This window comes from Protobothrops mucrosquamatus, unplaced genomic scaffold, assembly GCF_001527695.2.
Source record: "Protobothrops mucrosquamatus isolate PMUCROS unplaced genomic scaffold, P.Mucros_1.0 scaffold932, whole genome shotgun sequence".
Taxonomy (NCBI): Eukaryota; Metazoa; Chordata; class Lepidosauria; order Squamata; family Viperidae; genus Protobothrops; species Protobothrops mucrosquamatus.
Genome location: NW_015387183.1, coordinates 322,563 through 339,807, shown reverse-complemented (window position 1 = coordinate 339,807; position 17,245 = coordinate 322,563).

The window sequence follows — 17,245 nt, the reverse complement described above, 5'->3', positions numbered from 1 at the left end:
TAGTGACTGAACAACAGGTAGTTCCTGACTTACAACCACAACTGAGTCCAAAATTTCCTATTTGTAAGGAAGACCCAGTTAAGTGAGTTTTGCCCCATTTTACGACCTTTCTTGCCACAGCTGTTAAGGGAATCAGCGCAGTTAAGTTAATAACACATTTGTTAAGTGAATTAAAAATGCATTTCTCCGTTGGCTTTGCTTGTTAGGTGCCCCAATTTCGATCGCAGGACCACAGGGATGCTGCAACGGTTGTAAGGGTGAAAAACTGTCATAAGTCACTTTTTCAATGCTGTTGTAACTCCAAATGGTCACTAAATGAATGGCTGTAAATAGACAACTACCTGTAAGAGCATACGCTAATTCGCAAGTGCCATTGCTTGCATTTTGCCCTCCAGAGTCATAGAAAACATTTGTACTCTTCAGGAACATTAATATAGACAATATTAATTAGGACTAAGGATCAGTTCCAAGAATCACCAGTATCTGTCTGCTTCAAGATTTACGGAATAAAAGTTGGAAAGAACCTTGGGGTACTTCTGTTCCAACTCACTGCTCGAGCAGAAGACCCTATACTTTTCTGGACAAATGGCTGACCAATCTCTTCTTAACATACTCCAGTGACAAGAGTACCCACAACTTCTGGAAGCAAGTCGTTCCACTGATTGATTGTTCTGATTGTGAGGAAATTTCTCCTTAGTTCTGGGTTGGCTCCTTCTTCCACCCATTGCTTCTTGTCTTGCCCTCAAATGCTTTAGAAAACAGGTTGACCCCCCTCCCTCTTCCTTATTGCAGCCCCTCAAACATTGGAAGATGGCTACCTTCTCAATTTGCCCAGTCAGATGCCTCTGAGAGCCCAGCAATTGAACACGCATTCTTCCTATCTGTTGACCTTAATTTCTTGTATCACAACTTTCCTCCTTTAATTTAATTGATCTCTTGATGCTTTTACTTCTAGTTCCCTTTCCTTTTCCCCAAGCTAGATTGGATGTTGTTTGAAGAGTGGAAGACTTTGTCCTTTTCACGTGTTATTGAGGCATTTGATTAAAGGATGGCAGGGTTTAAGATTCCATTTATTGTATTTTGTGTCTTTGAAATAGTCCAAGAAGAGACGGGTTCTTCTAAGGCAGCTGCCACTCACCCATACCGAATATCTGAGGATTTAATTCTGTGACTCGGATTTGACAAGTGACAAGTAAAAGCACATTTATTGCATCCAGCAGGACAGCAGCTAGTTACCATCTCTGGCGCTGGGAAAATATTTTCCTTTTATCTCCCTTTCTCCCAAATGCTGCAGACCTCAGAATTTCTAGATCCCTTTTTTATTATTCAGATGTTTGCTTTCCGCTGTGGAAATAACCTTGTAGCCGCCATTTGATTCCGTTTTTGAGAGAGCCCTCTCAAATGCTAACTCTTTTCTACCTCAATTACATTCATTCGTGCTACTTATAAAATTCACTTGTTTAAAATTCAGCCATTGAGGTCCTGTAATTGTCGCTTTCGCACAACACAACGTGTTGAAGTCCACGAGTCATAAAAGAGCCAAGGTTGCCTACCCCTGGCCTATACTGAGTTAGCAATACTACATTCTAACCACGGCTCCTGGTTTTGCAAACTTTAAGCTTCGTGAAAGTGGCCAGTCTGGACACTGATCACGCGGACAGTTGATGGGGTCCTTGCTGGTCATCCCTATATGTTGCCTAGCCTAAATTATTTCACAATATCAAATGGTGCCAGCCCTGAAGCTGTACAATGGGGCCAAGCCATCCTATCCCGAACTATACCTGCATACCTGAACAGTTATTTCATACCTGGCTTCAGGTGGCGGATTTCAATGTTGCAGTAAATAGCAAAATAGACCCCACAAATCTGAAGCTTGTCTGGATGTGCAAACTTAGGTTGAAGAAGTTTGTGTTGGGGGTGCATGTGTGTGTGTGTGTGTGTGTGTGTGAGAGAGAGAAAGGTTTTCCTATGTGCACGCACATATGGCATATGATAAGAGATGGCATTTAGGAAAAGCTGTATTTAGAAAGCAGGTTTTTGTTTAATAAAAAAGGGATCAATCAAATCGATTAGCATTGCAGCAGGCTGAGGCCCTTCCTCATAAATTGTCATTTGTGTGTGCATGAAAATATTAAGCAGCTGTTTGCAGAATCGCTTTCATTCCAGGAGGAACAGAGAGGGGGAAAAAAAAGATAATTATTAACGGCTCCCTGTCCAATTTGCGATGTCAATCTTGCAGAAATGGGGAGGGGGTGGGGGAAGATGGTCTTGGTTTTGACGGTCAATTCATTGATACCAAGTTCTCCTGCATTGTTAGAAGTACGCCATCTAAATTTGGGGGGACCTCTGGCAAGATACGGCAAAAAACTTTTCAGTTTTTCATACATTTTCTTCCCCAAGAGGTTTTTCCTCTCTTAATCTTCTAACATCCGGGGAGTGGGGGGATTGCTTTCCAAATTCTCTTGGCGGTGCGTTGTGACTGGTCATCTTTTTCAAAGTAGTGAAGGTGGCTAGATCTGGAACGGTGACATCCTGCCACACTTCGTTTGATCATTAGATGAACTACGTGCACAGAATTACCAAGTTGGAAGGGACCTTGGAGGTCTTCTAGCCCAACCCCCTGCTCAAGCAGGAGGCCTTAGACCAGGGGTCTTCAAAGTTGGCCCTTTTATGACTTGTGAACTCCAACTCCCAGAATTTCTCTTTCCTTCCGCATGCTGGCTGAGGAATTCTGGGAGTTGAAGTCCACAAGTCATAAAAGGGCCAACTTTGAAGACCCCTGCCTTATACGATCCCGGTCAAATGGCTGTCCAGTCTCTTCTTGAAAACCTCCAGTGATGGAGCACCCACAACTTCTGGAGGTGAGGCATTCCGTTGCTTAATTGTTCTCGCTGTCAATTATGAGAAAGACAGTTTTTGCCCCAGTCCTCTTTCAAGACCAGAGTTAATTTTAGTCTTTGTCCAGAGCAATGTTAATCAGACATCGTTTACGGTCTCTGCATGGAAACCTTTTCCCAGCAGATTTAGGATAACTGGTCCCTGCTCTTATCTTTGAATAAATGAAGGAACGCTGTGTACCACCGCCAACCAGCTCAAAGGCTGAGACATTAATAAGGCCACTCTTTCAGTTGATTTATCATCTAGTAAAATTATGCTGGTTTGTAAAGAGTGAAGACTCTTCTTGTGAAGAGTCAGGAAGGGGGAGCCTCATTTATTTTCTCTGTGGCTTCAGTTGGACCTAGACCCACCTTGAGTTTTCAGAAATGACAGTTGGCAAAGAAGAAGAAGAAGAAGAAGAAAAGGATGCTAATTACGGTACCCCGAGGGAGGAAAAGATGAAAACGGGAAGAAATAATTAGGCCCACAATATTTCCACCAGGGCAGGGAAAAATCAAATAGAGGGCATTTTAGCCATGCAACACAAGGATGAAGCTCTTGGATGATAAAGAGAGAAGCGGGAGGAAGAACAGAAAAATAAAACACCTCCAAGAAAGAAGATCCTCTTCATACTTGAGGAACAGAGAAGGAAAATGATTTCAGGAGGGGACAAAGTTAAGTGGGACTGTTTACCTCCAGAAGCTGTGGGTGCTTCACCCACTGGAGATTGTCAAGAAGAGACTGGGCAGCTCTTTGTCCAGAATGATATAGGGTCCCCTGCTCAACACTGGAGGTTTTTAAGAAGAGACTGGACAGTCACTTGTCTGAAATTGTACAGGTTTTCCCGTTTGAGCAGGGGGTTGGACTAGAAGACCTCTAAGGTCCCTTCCAATCTTATTGTTCTATATTCTATGTTCTACATGAGATAGATTCTACCATATGGGACACTTATATGGCTAATTGCTGTCTTATTCAGAGAAAAGCAGGTACAAGAACTCTACATGCACCTGACTTTTCCAGCATTAGCCGTTGGCTTGGCTTTTTCCTCACCCCACGCCAGCCCTCAACCGAGGTCTCCTCTGCCCAGCAGTTAAGCTGCCATTTACTGGGGTTGTATAGGTAGATGCCTTGCAATATTAGCTGTTTATTTCATTGACATTGTGCAGAAGACTCTGTAGGGAATTCTTCTAGAAGGCAAGACCTCGGTGCAATATACAAGCTCTGATTCCGATATTTCCCTTGATAACCACGCTCAACCTTATTGGGGTCGGGTGTCAGGCAGGGTGGAGTAGCTGCTCTAATGTTCTCTGTCACCAGCAATAAGTACAAAGGGCTTGCTCAGAAAGCTGGCTTGTACAACTTTTAAGGTGATTTGGATTGCCTAAGTGAACTTCTAAAGCTGCTGGGGGAAGGGATGCGTGCAGTTGTGTTCGTTTATGTTTTATTATCTCTAAAGGGTTAAGTCGTGCTGATTAATTTAGGAAATGGGCTAACTTGGTGTTAAGCGAGATTCAGGTGTTGCTTGGTAGAAGTAAGGAGACGGAGACCTGATGTCTCTTTGTAAGCCAATAAGGGGAAGCTAGCACACCGCAGATGAAGTATATATGTCTTTCGTGGTGCACAGCAGTTAAGGTTTCGGGCTTAATCTACAGGCTTCTGACTTCTTATGGAATTTTCCACAGTCTTGAAGGCCTGAAATTCAGTTCTGTCACCTCAACATATGTCCCTTTTTGTTGTTGTTAGTTGCGAAGTCGTGTCCAACCCATCCCGACCCCATGGACAACGTTCTTCCAGGCCTTCCTGTTTTCTACCATCTTCTGGAGTCCATTTAAGCTCACGCCTCCTGCTTCAGGGACTCCATCCAGCCACCTCGTTCTCTGTCGTCCCCTTCTTCTATTGCCCACAATCTTTTCCAGCATTAGGCTCTTCTCCAGTGAGTCCTTCCTTCCCATTAGGTGGTCAAAGTACTTGAGTTTCAACTTAAGGATCTGGCCTTCTAAAGAGCAGTTAGGGTTGATCTCTAGGACTGACCGGTTTGATCGTCTTGCAGTCCAGGGGACTCGCAGGAGTCTTCTCCAGCACCATAGTTCAAAGGCCTCAATTCTTTGGCGCTCAACCTTTCTTATGGTCATCAAACCAATCATCAAACGTATCTGAAGTTCAGCCAAGGTAGTTTACATGGTGCCATCTGCCATGGCATTTCTGTAAAATGAAATCACATTTTTCTTCTTTGAAAACGTTTCGCTTTTCATTCAAGAAGCTTTTTTTAGTTCAATTCTTCAGAACTGAAGAAGCTTCTTGGATGAGAAATGAAACATTTTCAAAGAAAAAAGGGTTTCAAATCAATTTGCTGACTTTGGCCTCCTTTGCAGACTTCTGTTGCAGACTGTTTCGTTCTGTACCGCTCTGATTTCAATATATCAAACATTTCACATGATAAACTATGGGTACGACAAGCACGCTTCTTTCCCAAATGCTGCTAGGTTTATGTGTCAGAGCAGTGGCATTTATTGCCTCTCAATTAAGTGATTATAATAGGTCTGAGCAGGATGTTTTATGAAGTTGGAAATCCTTTTAATCACAGTTAATTACACCCTGTTCTCTGCAGCTCCTTTGCTGGTTCAGGTAAAACTCTATAGAATACTGAGTTAATGGCTTAAAAGTAAAACGTGGTGGAGTTCCCTACCTATAGATCACACAAGCACAACATGTGGAAGAAAATCCTCTGGATACTAATTTATAATTCTGATCCAAAGGAATGTCTTGTTTTTTTTAGTGCAGAGACCTATTGCTACTTTTATGAAAAGCGATAAGCAAAAGATAATGAACTTTGACAAACTTCTACCCATTGCTTCTTGTCCTGCCCTCATGTGCTTTGGAGAGTAGGTCAACCCTTCTTCTCTTCTCTCTGACAGCCCTCAAGTACTGGAAGACAGCTCTCATGTCCCCCCCACCCTAATTCTTCTCTTTGTTCATTTATTATGTAGATGATCCTAGCCAATGGTAAAATAGGTTTTCATCACAAAGATGGTGGACCCGCCAATCTATTGAATGGAGAAACGCTGCTTCAAAATCCACCCTTATGTTTGAAGTTCCATGATTCTTCCATAAACTCGTCTTTTCCTTGCTCTCCGATTCGTCTTACCGACTTCCCACAGGAATTGGGCTGTGTCATCATATCTTTCAGCCTTCTAATATATCATACTAAGCTCTAAGCCAATTAGGAATGACTACTTACCATGCTGAATCACAGGAAGGAAAAAGGATAATGTGTCCTTCACATAATGAATCCCCCCAGCCCACCTCAGTTTATTTCTGCAAGATAGATAGATGGATAGAGAAATTTTGGCTTCACTCTTTTATTTTCGCTGCCTCCAATTAGAGTGTAGCTAGTTTCAAGGCACATCCATTTTTGCCCCCTCCTCTTGAAGAGAGAGACTGAAATGTCTGACCTGATATTAATATACTTGGTGCTTACTTAGCATCTCTCGTCTTTTGACATCCGACGCCTTTGTGAAGGTGCATAATGTTCTCGTGTTTTGATGGGTTGAGAAAATGAGGCGTGAGGGAAAAGGCTGAACCGGAGGCCGGAGAGCAGGGCTCTTATCCGAAAGCGCAGGAAAGGCTGCGTGCATTACAGGTAGACCTCGACTTACGACCACAACTGAGCCCAAAATATCTGTTATTTAACTGAGATATTAGTTGAGTGAGTTTTGGCCCATTTTATGACCTTTCTCGCCACAATTATTGATTGAATCGCTGCAGTTGTTCAGTTGCTAACACTGTTGTTAAGTGAATCCGGCTTCCCCATTGACTTTGTTTGTCAGAAGGTTGTAAAAGGAGATCACGTGACCCCGGGACACGGCAATCGTCATAAACATTATTATTATTATTGGATACTGAGCTTGTCTTCTAGGGTGTTGTCTACTCCTGTCAGTTTAGTGTCATCTGCAAATTTGATGAGTTCCCCTTCAATTCCCTTGTCTAAGTCATTGATGAAGATGTTGAAGGGCCTAAGACGGAGCCTTGTGGTACCCCGCTGCTTACTTCTCTCCATGTGGATGTAGTACCATTGAGGACTACTCGCTGATTAACAACTACTGTTTTTTTTCCTGAACCCAGATATTTTAATGGCTATAATATTGGTGTGAAAATCCTGTACTGCGATTTACAATGGCCCACTATCTATTTAAAATCTCTTAATGACAGCTACATTTTCAAGCATATTCCTTGTTTTATATTCCTTAACTTAATCCAGCTGGAGTTCCATAAATCAAATCTCCGCACAAGGAGGTTAATAAGTTTACACAGCGTAATTAAAAGCCATCTTAGATGACTAACAAGGATTTTATGTATCAGCTTTCGAGGTCACCCACTAATTATTTCCAGTGCCCAAGTAATAAAGTATGCCACTGGGTTTTCTTTGAAAGCGTGACAAATTGGGAATAAAATGAAATTTTGGAAAGTGTTTTTGAATGTTTGCCGTGTTTTGGGGGTGAGAATTCAGTGGCATTGATCAAAAGAGGGCAGTGGGGTGTAGATAGAGAATGATGGATTTGCCCCTCTTTGTTCCTTCCTCTGTGTTTTCTTTGGCTAAGAGATTCCTAATCGGGGATCAGCTCTTTCTGTCTTTCCTTCCATTCACACATGCAAGGCGCACAAGCTTTCCCAATAGGGTGTAGTAGGCTAGGTGCTACACTTTGCCTGTCCTTTACAATGTATTTCCTGGAGGGGTCTATGACAATTCGCTGCAACCAACTCACCATGGCCAACTCACTGTGTTCAACTCTTGTCCTGCCTTCAGGTGCTTTGGAGAATAGCTTGATCCCCTCTTTTTTGTGGCAGCCCCTCAGATATAGGAACAGTGTTATCATGTCACTCCTAGTCCTTCTCTACACTAGACTGGACATACCCAATTCCTGCAACTGTTCTTCATATGTTTTAGCCTCCAGTCCCCTAATCATCTTTGTTGTTTTTTTCTCCACCCTTTCCAGAGTCTCAACATCTTTTTTATAAATATGGTAACCAAAACCGGATGCAGTATTCTAATTAATTGGACGGATTCCTCTAACAGGCCTTGTAACTCTGCACAGATCCAGGGGAAAAAGTCAGAAAGCTCCCAATGGAAAATAAATGAGTAATGAATGATCCAAAGATCTCCTAAAAGTTAAACACAGCTCTTTGGCCGTGCCGTTCCATTAGATAAGTCACGCAAAGGCCTTTAGAAGCCGGCTGGCAATTACAGAGGAAGTAAAGCTAAAACAAAACCGAACGCACACACAAAAAAAAATAGCATCTTTTGCTATGTGGTCTATCCATCACACCTCGCAAGGCCTAAATGTTACCAGCAATTAAGCAAGTTAGTGGGGAAGAGCTGACAAGCGAGTTTCATCACACGCCTGTTTCCCTGGCTGGAAAGTAAGTGGGTCAAGCTTATTAGATCCCACTTCATTTAACGCAACAAAGCCTGCTGCCAGCAACTTCCGACAGGTTTGGGTGTGGGGTGAGCCGTGAGCCGTGGGTAGCGGGAACAAACCGCTGGACGCCTTTGTTGTTTCTGCCTTAAGAAGGATTTCCCTTTATCAGAAGAATAATTTGGGGTTCCAACTAGAGTCGGGGTTGTGCAAGAATGAATAAAAACGAGAGCCAGACAGCTGTGAGGAAAGAAAACATATTTATTGCTAAAAGCAAAGAGTTTGCCTTTAGGGTACAGCCAAAGCAGTTATATAGGGGAGCTTGTCCTTGGCGTGGAAGGGTCTACATGCTGATTCTAGGGCGACACTTGAGGGGCATGTGTGTGTGTGTGTGTGTGTACCTATCTCTCTGATGTTTATTCTTATGAACATGCAGTTCATAAGAATGTCTCCATTCGACATAATTTAATTAACTATATTTGTGTTTGCAGACCTTATCCTTCGATGTGTGGCTTAGGTCTGGAGAACTTATTTGGGGGGTAAGAGGAAGTTTGAGTAAAGGATTCCCCCCCCCCCCCCGTTTGCTATTTTTACTGGATTAACTTAGTTTCAGCTTGACTCAATTATCTAGTGGAGACGAGGATTCTCAGTCCATTGTGGATCCTGTTAATGTTTTAAGGGAAGATGGAAACAGTAAAAAGAATAATATATATATTTTTGTTTGCTTCCTTTAATGGAGTTGCTGTTGGCCGGGAACCAGCCACAAGCTGTCTTAACTAAATCTTTGACTGATTATGCATCCCTTCCCCTCTTCTCCCTCCCTTCCCTTATCCCTACAAGATAGATTCATCACTCCAATTTGTCAAGCTGGCAAGGTTCCAATTAATTACACGCAGGAAGGCTCAACCTGTATTACAGCACTGTCATACCTAATCTAGTACCTCATTCACTGCGGTCCCAAATGAAGAGATATCAGGGATGCTGTTTCTCGGGGTACTTAATTTGATGAATGCCCTGGCAGGACAAGACAGCCGGCCGGAGTGGTGCAGGAGCCTTGTCTACTTTTATCAGATGCCAAATGTGAAGGAGCTTTGTTTCCTGCAACTAATTTGAGTGTTCATCTGTATGGATGCCTTCCTCGCTTTTTCTGGAAGTAGACCTGGGTTGTATTCTAACTACTACTTCTTTTTTTTAAGCCAGCAGACTTAGTTGGAAGTTAGAGAACAATTTTGGGATTGTGGGATTGTCAAAATGGCTGCTGTGGTGATGGGGGCGCCCACCAAGTAGCAATTAGCTATAGCACTTTGACTTTTATTCCGCTTCATAGTGCTTTACAGCCCTCTCTAAGCTGTTTATGGAGTCAGCCAACAATCAATCTGGGTCCTCATTTTACTGACCTTGGAAGGATGGAAGGCTAAGTCAACATTGAGCCGGTCAGGATCGAACTTCTGGTTGTTAGGCAGAGTCAGCCTGCATTGTAATCACTGCACCACCAAAATGTAACGGCAGTCGAAAAGGCCATTCACAAGACATTCAATGGTGCTTGCTCTTTAGCATAGCTGTCTTCCCACTGAATATCCCCCCCTGACCATGATTCCAGCTTTTTTTTTTTTTTTTTTAAAAAGGCCATTGTTTTTCATTTTCAAATGAAAACCCAGTGAAGAGAGAGCAGATCTAATATTTCACAGGGAGGGTGTTCTGAAGTTCATGTGCAACAAAACTAAAACATAGCGTGCAGCCTGTCTCCCCTTTCCTTGCAAAATAAGACCACTAGCAGTTTTTCCACATATCTCAGTTGGATCAATACTGGTTGAAAAAGCTGATCCTGGAGATCTCTCCAACACAAGTCATGGGGATATAGCACTAGCAACAGCAATAGCAATAGCCCTTAGACCTATATATCACTTTATAGTGCTTTTCAGCCCTCTCTAAGCAGTTTACAGAGTCAGTATCCCAACAATCTGGGTCCTTGTTATACCAACCTTGGAAGGATGGAAGGCTGAGTCAGGATTGAACTTCTGGCTGTGGGCAGAGTTAGCTTGCAATACTGCATTCTCACCACTGCGCCACCAGGGCTCTTTAGATATGGAATGGTTACATCTAAGAGAAACTTATTAGTTGAACTTGGATAGTGAAGAGACATCAAGAGGACCTCCAACTATTCATTATTAATTAATCTGCCAGCTATGATGATGATCAGTTTTTGAGGCAAAATATAAAAATATGCATGAATCTTGGACATGTACTTCCTTCCTCCCTACATCTTTTTGTCAACGGGTCTGCTTCTTGAAGAAATATGAGCTTTCTTTGGAGTACAGAATATAAACTTTCTTTGAGAATAAGAAAATGACAGAAGTTAGGATGGATTCTTTTCTCCAGTTGCATCCTTAGAGTTCAAGATAGAGAGTGGATGAACGATGAAGATTTGATAGTCATTTCTTGTAAAATGTGCTGATTCAAGAATGTTTTCAAGCCCGGAGATTCTGTGTTTTCTCCTGTCAGTTGTCAGTCACTCAGTGGATTGAAACAGAATTTCATTTCCAAATTTATTTCAATGGAGAGAATGTTGTAAAAAGATCTTTGAAGAAGAACATGACATTCTTGGATTGACAGAGTTAATGAAGGATAGATGTAAATCTCCCATCTCATTTTACGCATCCCCGTTTCACAAAACGTCGGTCGTGCTGAAGAAAGAAACAACCAACAAACACACAGCAAATCTTCATTTAGAGACAACTTTTGGAGAGCTAGTTGAAATAACAAGGGCCCCACAGTTAACCCTGAGCTACAAATATTCTCATCTATTGTATAGGATCTTATGGAAGGATAAACTTTCTAAGCAAAGAAGTTAATTTAACCCAAAATAACTCTCTCTCTCTCTAATCCCTGCGTTGTTGGGTTTATATTGCTCCGTGACATTCTGACTCCCCCTGAAACCCATGTAAACATGTTACACAAACGTGTGATTTAGGTCTGCTACGTAACTTGTACACCTCACCCTTTAAGACAAATAGAAAGTTTCTGTGTCACCCCTCTTTTGCAGAACTGAAAATTCAGCCTATTAAAATCTTGTTGACGGTGATCTTAGAGGTCGGTTTCCTTTCTCCATCAATAATGTAAAAGTGATCTGAGCTTCCCCTGCTGATCTCAGAGTAAAAGCTGAGGGCAGAATGATTCCCAATTAGGTTGGGGCTGAGCCTCCCTGTGGCTTCCCTGATGAGAAAGGTTGATTATAGAAACTCATAAGTTAAGTACCTTATCCATCTCTCTGCAAGGAAACAAAACCCCTGGAAAAACTCCAGTTTAAAAAAAAAAACCATCAATAAACGAGACGTTTAGAATTAAGGACATGAAATTGTACCTTAGGCTGCATTAACAGAAGGATAGAATCAAGATCGTGGCAAGAGTTATTACCGCTTTATAATGCCTTGGTAAGACCACACTTACTTTTAATTACTGTACCTTAATGCTGTAATTAGAATATATCCAGCCCCAATACTCAAACATTTATTATGGCCTATGATTTATCCTTTTGGTTTAAAAGAAAGCAAAGGAATAATAAAAAAGAGACAATTTTCCATCATCAAGTCCTCTGTAAAATTCCTGATTGGTCCATGAATACGGAAAGACATATTGACTCAAAGAGATTGGAGGTTAAAGATGCTTACAGTTGCAGTTAATGCTCATTTTCTAACCTTTGCTCATTTGAGATATTGGTTAGCAGCCTATCAAGAAAACAGAGATGGAAATTTCAGAGAAATGGCTGCATTTTATCAGCAGATGGTGTTAGAAGTCCACAGAATGGCTGCAGCAGCATTTTTGAAGAGTTGGCCTAAAATGTAAGGTCTTTCATCAGATTACAGTGGACAAATCTACATTACAGATAGTCCTTGACTTACAACAGTTCATTTAGTGACCATTCAAAGTTACAATGGCACCGAAAAAGTGACATGACCATTTTTTACACTTACGACCGTTGCAACATCCCCATGGTCGCGTGATTAAAATGTTTCCAAAGTTCTTATCTATCAATCCCCCCCGCCAAAGGCTGCTAGTTTCAATTATATGCAAATCTTTAAAATCTTCTGCATTATTTTATGTAACTGAGTCCATAATTTTCTGGCTTTTTTACACATCCGCTAAGAGTGATAAAATGTCCTGTCTTGATGGTTACATTTCCAGCATAGTTGATTACTTTATACATTCTAAACAGTTTTTGCAGGCACATGTACCAACAATACATCATTTTACAGAATTGGTCTTTAGAAAGTCTGTAAGAAATCCTAGCTTATCCATTTTTGGAAGATGTTTCAGGGAAGAGTATGATCAACAACTGATTTGATCATAACAATGTTGACAACAACTATTCTGGTCACCACAATACAAAAAAGATGTTGAGACCCTAGAAAGAGTGCAGAGACGAGTTGGTTAGAGGACTGGAGGCTAAAACATTTGAAGAATGGTTTTAAGAAATTGGGTTTATCTAGTCTAGTGAAAAGAAGGACTATGGATGACATGATAGCAGTGTTTCAATATTTGAGGGGCTGCCACAAAAAACGGGGGTTGACTTATTCTCCAAGGCATGTGAAGGTAGGACAAGAAGCAACGGGTGGAAGACCATTAAAGAGAGTTCCAACCTGGAACTAAGGAGAAATTTCCTGTCAGTGAGAATAATTAATCCATGGAATGGCTTCCCTCCAGACGCTGTGGGTGCTCCATTGCAGGAGGCTTTTAAGAAGAGATTGGACAGCCATTTGTCTGGAAAGGTATATGGTCTCCTGCTTCAGTAGGGGATTAGACTCAATGGATTCAGCCAGTTCGCACCAGTTCGGCAGAACCGGTAGCTAACTTTTTGCTGCCCAGGCCCAGAATGGACTTCTGGAAGCGGCATCCACACAGAGAACCGGTTGTTCACCTATTTGAATCCCACCACTGGTTAGACTAGAAGACCTCCAAGGTCCTTCCAACCTTATTGTTCTATGTTCTGTGAATATTTGTTTTGCTGTGCCTGCAAGGTCAGGTAGAAAGTCAGAGAAGATTAATAGCCACACACAGACCCTCAAACTCTTGCTTTGATAGGATCCATTCCGACACGCAGTTTGAACAAGTCATTGATGGATGTAATGCAAAAGAACCCATTTTGCAATCTTGCCAAATCTGGTGTAAGACCCCAACTGTTGTGCTGTCTGAAAAGATGTGGTTTGAAAAGTAATAGCTGACTCTCTCCTAGTCTGTGGCAGACCTTAAGCCTTAGAAAAACACAACTGGAGTCCTTTAAGGATACCAAAGCAGCTGCTGTTTTGATTTTCATCTACTTTGCTAACTTGGATTGGATGCATGTAAGCAATCCAGATGAACCTATGAAAGGTCTCACCCAATGGGGTCTCTGAAGATTGTACCTCTCTATATGGAGAAAAATCAGATATAATACACATGGATGGAAATAGTTAGGAAACTCTTCCTTGGTTCCAGGTGCTTCTCTCCTTGATTAGTTTCTATCCATTGCTTCTTGTCCTGCACTCGGGTGCTCTCAGGAGAATAGGTTGACCCCCCTCTTCTTTGTGGCAGCCCCTCAAATATTGGAACAGGGCTATCATGTCCCCCCTCGTCCTTCTCTTCATTAGACTGGACATACCCAATTCCATCAACCATTCTTTATATGTTTTAGCCTCCAGCCCCTAATCATCTTCGTTGCTCTTCTCTGTGCTCTTTCCGCAGTCTCAACAGAACTGGAGGCAGTATCCCAGGTGTGGCCCTTAGTAAGTTCAGAGCAGAAAGCAGAGCGGCTAAGGAAAGATGGACTGGCACCAGCCAACGGGAAGAAAGATGATCTATACAAATGGAAGATTTGTCTTTGAAAGCAATTGCCCAATCCCCATTGTCCGCCGGCAGCCTCTCTCTGAAAATAATGGCCATGATTGACAGTCTCAACTGTCTGCCGGGCTGTCCCTGCTTTCTCTGCCATCTCATCAAGGAGCCACGAGGAGACGCCGGCCTAACCTTTACAAAGGCAGAAGTGACACAATGCATATTTGAACACCATGAGAAATCGCATCGCGGATGCGGGAAAGTGAGCCAGTTAATAATGAATGGCACATCCTATAAAAAAAAAAAAAAACCATTACGCAGCATTGGACACCCCTCCCTTGCCCCCCCACCCCCCGAGAATGATGACATAATTATTAGGAGGCTGGGTAGATTAAGATATAATTTAAAAAAAAAAAACACATGACAGGGGAGGGTGTAATTGGGGAGACAAAATACACCAGGAAGTTTGTAATTTACATGTCAAAATACCTTTTCCACGTTTTGATTGGATTGGACGGTGCCTTTCCACTTCATTTATCCCGGCTTCAATTAGAGGCAGCAGAAATGATGCTGGCTATTCATATTCTTGACACCCGTGCCTCAGCGACACTTCCTAATTCTAACAGACAGGGAGGGGAAAAGGGAAACCGTCTCCCGTCTCCATCATGGACTTCTTCGTTAACCCCTAATTTGTTTCTAAATGAGGCTGTCATTGCGGTTCAAATGAATATACGCTTAGGAATCGGAGCAGAGTGGTTTGGGCTGGGTCCTCTTGGCCAAGGACTGAGAGCCTCGCGGGGAAGGGGGAGGGGTCTTCCTCGCCCTCCTCACTCTTAGGGCCTGTAGCGGTCTAAGGTTCAATGTAAGTCCTCGACTTACGACCGCGATTGAGCCCCAAATATCTGTCGTTAAGTGAGACATTTGTTAAGTGGGTCTTGTCCCATTTCACCTCCTTTCTTGCCACAGTTGGTAAGGGAATCACTGCAATTGGTAAGTTAGTAACCTGGTTGTTAAGTGAATCTGGCTTCCCCATTGGTTTTGCTCGTCAAAAGGTCGCAACGGGATCATGTGACCTGGGGACACAGCAACGGTCGTAATATGAGTCCGTTGCCATTTTGATCACAAGACCACGGGGAGGCTGCAATGGTTGTATGTGTGAAAAAGGGCCATACCGTAAGTCACTTTTTTCCAGCGCTGTTGAAGCTTTGAACAGACACTAAACGAACTGTTGTAAGCCGAGGACCACCTGTAACAAGGAAGAAAAGCTGGTTATGGAAAGCAAACCTGGAATCCTAGAACTTGGAAGGGATCACAAGGACATCGAGTGCAACCTTCTAGATGTGATGGAAAAACTACCACTTATGAGTGATGGAGGGTCTAGTTTCTTCTTCTTAACCCCACCCGCCCAGATATAATGCTAAGGTAGCTCTCTATCCTACTCTATATACTTGAACTGACGTCAGAAGAAAGAAAAAGAAAATCAGGCAGTCCTTGACTTACAGCAGTTCATTTAGTGGCCATTCAAAGTTACAATGGCCCTGAGAAAACCGACTTATGAGCATCCCTATGGTCGTGTGATCAAAATTCAGATGCTTGGCAATTGGCTCATATTTATAGCAATAGCACGTAGACTTCGACCCCGCTTCACAGTGTTCTACAGCCCTCTCTAAGGGTTTACAAAGTCAGCATATCACCCCCAACTATCTAGGTCCTCATTTTAGCAACCTCGGAAGGATGGAAGGTTGAGTCAACCTTGAGCCGGTCAGGATCGAACTGCCAAACTCCTGGCAGGTGGCAGTCGGCAGAAGTAGCCTGCAGTACTGCACTCTAACCACAGGGAAACTTCAAAAAGTTATTAGACCTCAAAAGATAGCAAAAACTCTGCAGAAACCCTACCCAGGTTTTAATTCTTATACTTTAAAGACTTCCTGTTAATATTTAATGCACAAGAGCACACTGTAATGGTCCCAGTTGTGTAATCTAATATTAACAGCTATTTCATGAACCAACAAGATCTGTTCAATTGGTGACCATTTAAACTATAACACACCATTAAACCATAAGGATGGCAGCAATGATTAAAGGTAATAGATCCATCCGGGTGAGCTTTAGGGGTTGGAGGCTTGGCCAGGAAAGTATGTGAGAACATATTTATGGGACCCCTGTGATTCCTAGGCTTGTCTGCATAGACAAACACAAGATGCTGGAGATGTTTTGCCCTGAAGGACGTCAGCTTCCCCTTTAATTCTTACTTTAATGGGGAAAAAAATCACTAAAAAAAAGATAGAAGTCCACAGTAGTCAGGGAATCCGATGCTTATGAGGACAGTGTCAGCAAGCACATAATGCTAACACATAGCATGTCATCAGTAGGGTTCAAGTGGTGGGGACAGGATTCTTGTGAGACAGAATGACACCACAAAAGCCTCAAGGGCAAGATCCCAGGACCTCGCATACAATTAGCAGCGTCCATAACAAGCCACAAGGACGCCAAAACAATGCCGGCACTCAAACGAGGCAGCTTAGCACTTGTTTCTCACAATTTAACATAGAAGTCACATCATTTATATCACATCACACTTGGAGCCCACCTCTTCTCCCTCCTTATCCTCCCCTAAGCTTTTAATTATTCTAAAAACAATTTGGCCAAGTTTATGTTGCTGTCACCTTCATTTGTGCAACATGTTTTTGCCCATCTCTTGACTGTCTGCCTGCCTGCCTGCCTGCCTACCTACCTACCTACCTACCTACCTACCTACCTACCTACCTATCATCTATTTCTGTCTGTGTCAATGGTCATATTTATGACCATTGCAGCGTCCTGGGGTCATGTGATCACCATTTGGGTCCTCCTGACAAGCCAAGTCCATGAGGAAGCCAGATTCACTTCACAACTAAGTTACTAACTTAACAACTGCAGCAATTCACTTAACAAGCGTGGCAAGAAAGGTCATAAAATGGGGCCAAATTCACTTAACAACTGTCTTACTTTAGCAACAGAAACATTGGGCTCAACTGCGGTCGTAAGTTGAGGATTACCTGCCAACCCTATTCTCCTAGAGAACTTTTCAGTGGACCGATGCACAAATAATTATCCCATCGCTATTATTTCCGGAATCCCATTTTCCTGTCTTTTCTCAAAGATGG